Raw genomic sequence first — 5205 nt, 5'->3', positions numbered from 1 at the left:
GAAGAACCAAGGTACTTTAGCTGATAGTCAGCATCAAGACCCAGATACATAAATGAGGCCACCTGTGTTTTCCAGTTCCACCTGAGTTGGCACAATATGGAGCAGAAGAGCCATCCTGGCTGGACCCTGCCAAATTCCTGACTCACAAAATTTTAAACAATGCAATGGTTATGGCCATTTTAAGTTTATTTTTAAATTTAAAATATAGCATTTTTTAGTTTACAGTTCCATGGGTTTCAACATATGCAAAGATTTTTGAAGCCACCAACACAAATGAATTCAGAAAAGTCTAACATTCAAAAACATTTTCTTGTACTACTCCTCAGCAGTCTTAACTCCATTCCCATCAAGTACTAGAAATTACTGTTCTCTAAAACTATAGTTTTGCTTTTGTCGGGGTCATATAAATGGAATCATACAGTATTCAACATTCTGAGGCTGATTTCTTTCAAGTACCATGAAACATTAGAGAATCATTCATGTTGTACGCACTAACAGTTTGTTGCTTTTTGTTGCTGAGTAGTATTCTACTGTATGGATTTACTATCCATTGAAGTATTTTGTGAATATTTCCAGCTTCTGGTTATTTTTAACAATGCTATTTTAAGCATATTTGTGGAGGCTTCTGGTTGAAAATAACTTTTTATTTCTTTGGCTAAATAAAGTATGATTCTGTATCATATGCTACGTGTATATTTAACTTGTAAGAAACTACCAGAGTGGCTCTACCACATTGCATTCCCACCAGCAGTGCATGAGAATTCTTACTGTAGCATTTGCTACATCCTTGTCAGCATTTGCTATTTTCAGGATTTTTATTTTAGCTATTCTAATAGGCATATAATAGTAACTCATTGTGGTTTTAGTTTGCAATTCTCTTCCCTGGTGGCTCAGCAGTACAGAACCAGCCTGCCAAAGCAGGAGACACAGGTTTGATCCCTGGGTCAGGAGGATTCCTGGAGAAGGAAAGGGCAACCCACTCCTGTGTTCTTGCTTGGGAAATCCCATGGACAGAGGAGTCTGGCAGCCTATAGTTGATGGGGTCACAAAGAGTAGGCATGACTGAGCGACTAAACAACAAAAATGACTATTAATGTTGTATATCTTTTCATGTACTTATATTTGCCCCCTGCATATTCTTTTTGGCAAAATGTTAGCTCAAATCATTTGCCTATGTTTTATTGAGTTCTTTGTTTTCTTATTGTTAAGTTTTATAAGTTCTTTATATTTTTTTGGATACAAAGCCTTTGCCAAATATGTGATTTGTAAACATTTTCTCCCAATCTGCTACTTTTAATTTTCTTATCGACATCCTTTGAAGAACAAAATTTTAAATTTTGGTGAAGTAAAATTTACTTTTTTTGTTTTTAGATTGTTCTTTTGGTTTAGTATCTAAGAATTCTTTGCCTTGCTCAAGGTCAATGAGATTTTTCTCCTATAATTTTTTCAAAGAGGTTTAGAGTTCTACATTGTACATTTAGATCTTTTTTGTATAAGATGTGAGGTATGGATTGAGGTCCTAAATATATTTTATTTGATTTATACCTAAATGTTTCAATCTTTTAAGTTATTGTGTTACTTTTTTAAAGGCTTTCTGTTTCCAACTGTTCTATATTGAAATATAGAAAGGCAATTGATTTTTGGATATTGACCATCCAAAAACTGACCTTGCTACTCACTTATTCGTTCTAGGAGCTTTTTTGTATATTCCTTAGGATTTTCTTGGACTTCCCTGGTGGCTCAGATGGTAAAGCGTTTGTCTATAATGCGGGAGACCCAGGTTTGATCCCTGGGTCAGGAAGATCCCCTAGAGAAGGAAATGGCAATCCCCTCCAGTACTATTGCCTGGAAAATTCCATGGACAGAGGAGCCTGGTAGGCTACAGTCCATGGGGTCGCAAAGAGTTGGACACGACTGAGCGACTTCACTTAGCCTCACTTAACTTAGGATTTTCTATGTACAATAAAGCCATCCATGAATTTGCATAGTTTTCTTCTTCCTTTCTTATCTAAATACCTTTTATATATTTTTCTTGCCTTATTGTATTTGCTGAAAGTTCTAATATGACATTGAACAGGAGTGGTGACAGTATTCATCTTGCCTAATTCATGCTCTTAGGGAGAAAGCCTTCACTCTCCTCACACTAAGTATTGTATTAGTATAGGGCTTTGTTGATGCCCTTCTAATTTGGCTTGCTGAGACTTTTAAATTATGAATGGTTGCTGAGTTTTGTCCAATGCTTTTTCTTCATCTACTTAAAAAAACTATGTTTTCTCTTGTTTTCCTATTAATCTACTGAAAGTCACTCAGTCGTATCCAACTCTTTGCGACCCCATATTGTTGCTATATATAGTCCATGGAATTCTCCAGGCCCGAATACTGGTGTGGGTAGCCTTTCCCTTCTCCAGGGGATCTTCCCAACCCAGGGATCAAACCCAGGTTTCCCGAACTACAGGCAAATTCTTTACCAGCTGAGCCATAAGAGAAACCCAATTAGTTAAACTAAGCTAAGCCCATTAGTGAGTTACACTAATTTATTTTTTAATACTTCTGGGATAAACCCCTTTTTGCAATGGTACATAACTAATTCTTCTTTTATATTGCTGGACTCAATTTGCTAATATTTTGTTGAGAACTTTTGTATCTTCATTCATAAAAGATATTGGTCTTTTGTTTTCTTGTACTAATTTTGTCAAGATTTGATATCAAGGTAGCATTGGCTTCATAAACTGAGTTGAGAAGTAGCCCCTCCTGTTCTGTTTTCTTGAAGCTATTTTTACCTCTGGCTACAATTCAACCTGCATATATATATACATATATATATATGTATGTATATATATATGGAAAAGCAAAAATAAAAAATGGGAAAGTCACTGCTGGGTTGTTTCTTGAGTCCTGCTTGCTTCTATACATCTTTCAGAGTCTCCTGATAATTATTTTACATATTTTATCCATGATTTAAAAAAACCTTTATTGGAGGACAGTTGATTTACAATGTGGTGTTAGTTTCAGGTGTACAGCAAAGTGAATCTATTATACGTATACACATATCCATTCTATTTTGATTCTTTTTCCATGTAGGCCATTACAGAATATTTAGTAAAGTTCCCTGTGCTATATGATAGGTCCTTATTAATTACATATTTTATATATAGTAGTGTGTATTGTACAATATAGAGGTACCATAACAGGGATCTAGTTACTGTTTTTTTTTTTTATTGTTTAAAATTTTTTATTATTTCAAACTATGCTGAAATCAATAATCTTTTGCATATATCTTAGTATTTATGCAAGAGCAATTCTATTTCTTTTTTTTTAATTTTATTTTATTTTTAAACTTTACATAATTGTATTAGTTTTGCTAAATATCAAAATGAATCCGCCACAGGCATACATGTGTTCCCCATCCTGAACCCTCCTCCCTCCTCCCTCCCCACACCATCCCTCTGGGTCGTCCCAGTGCACCAGCCCCAAGCATCCAGTATCGCGCATCGAACCTGGACTGGCAACTCGTTTCTTACATGATATTCTACATGTTTCAATGTCACTTTCCCAAATCTTCCCTCCCTCTCCCTCTCCCACAGAGTCCATAAGACTGTTCTATACATCAGTGTCTCTTTTGCTGTCTCGTACACCAGGTTATTGTTACCATCTTTCTAAATTCCATGTATATGCGTTAGTATACTGTATTTATGTTTTTCCTTCTGGCTTACTTCACTCTGTATAATAGGCTCCAGTTTCATCCATCTCATTAGAACTGATTCAAATGTATTCTTTTTAATGGCTGAGTAATACTCCATTGTGTATATGTACCACAGCTTTCTTATCCATTCATCTGCTGATGGGCATCTAGGTTGCTTCCATGTCCTGGCTATTATAAACAGTGCTGCGATGAACACTGGGGTACACGTGTCTCTTTCCCTTCTGGTTTCCTCAGTGTGTATGCCCAGCAGTGGGATTGCTGGATCATAAGGCAGTTCTATTTCCAGTTTTTTAAGGAATCTCCACACTGTTCTCCATAGTGGCTGTACTAGTTTGCATTCCCACCAACAGTGTAAGAGGGTTCCCTTTTCTCCACACCCTCTCCAGCATTTATTATTTGTAGACTTTTGGATCGCAGCCATTCTGACTGGTGTGAAATGGTACCTCATAGTGGTTTTGATTTGCATTTCTCTGATAATGAGTGATGTTGAGCATCTTTTCATGTGTTTATTAGCCATCTGTATGTCTTTTTTGGAGAAATGTCTATTTAGTTCTTTGGCCCATTTTTTGATTGGGTCATTTATTTTTCTGGAGTTGAGCTGTAGGAGCTGCTTGTAGATTTTTGAGATTAGTTGTTTGTCAGTTGCTTCACTTGCTATTATTTTCTCCCATTCTGAAGGCTGTCTTTTCACCTTGCTAATAGTTTCCTTTGATGTGCAGAAGCTTTTAAGGTTAATTAGGTCCCGTTTATTTTTGCTTTTGTTTCCAATATTCTGGGAGGTGGGTCATAGAGGATCCTGCTGTGATGTATGTCAGAGAGTGTTTTGCCTATGTTCTCCTCTAGGAGTTTTATAGTTTCTGGTCTTACGTTTAGATCTTTAATCCATTTTGAATTTATTTTTGTGTATGGTGTTAGAAAGTGGTCTAGTTTCATTCTTTTACAAGTGGTTGACCAGATTTCCCAGCACCACTTGTTAAAGAGATTGTCTTTAATCCATTGTATATTCTTGCCTCCTAAAAATATGGAACGCTTCACGAATTTGCGTGTCATCCTTGCGCAGGGGCCATGCTAATCTTCTCTGTATCGTTCCAATTTTAGTATATGTGCTGCCGAAGCAAGCACCTAGTTACTGTTTTAAGCCACTAAATTTTGGAGTTGTCTGTTATGCAGCAATAGATAACAAATAACAATTCTCATTCTTCACTGTCTTGATCCTATTTGTCCTTCAGGTCCCAGCTTAAATGTTAGTTCCTCAGAGAAACTTTCTCTAATGGTTGAATCTGAACTGCTGCTGCTGCTGCTGCTAAGTCGCTTCTGTTATGTCCGACTCTGTGCGACCCCATAGACAGCAGCCCACCAGACTCTCCCATCCCTGGGATTCTCCAGGAAAGAACACTGGAGTGGGTTGCCAATTCCTTCTCCAATGCGTGAAAATGAAGTCATTCAGTCGTGTCCGACTCTTAGCGACCCCACGGACTGCAGCCTACCAGGCTCCTCCATCC

General features: G+C 37.1%; 1 non-coding gene across 1 annotated transcript; it reads right to left on the bottom strand.

The window, feature by feature from the left end:
- Positions 1 to 4718: 4718 nt before the first annotated feature.
- On the bottom strand, positions 4719 to 4825 carry LOC139185536 (U6 spliceosomal RNA). The gene has a single exon (XR_011569108.1). It is a non-coding gene; the product is annotated as a U6 spliceosomal RNA (small nuclear RNA).
- Positions 4826 to 5205: the final 380 nt, after the last annotated feature.

This window comes from Bos indicus, chromosome 10 (assembly GCF_029378745.1).
Source record: "Bos indicus isolate NIAB-ARS_2022 breed Sahiwal x Tharparkar chromosome 10, NIAB-ARS_B.indTharparkar_mat_pri_1.0, whole genome shotgun sequence".
Taxonomy (NCBI): Eukaryota; Metazoa; Chordata; class Mammalia; order Artiodactyla; family Bovidae; genus Bos; species Bos indicus.
The sequence above is the reverse complement of the archived record's forward strand: the minus strand, read 5'-3'. Positions and strand labels throughout refer to the sequence as shown.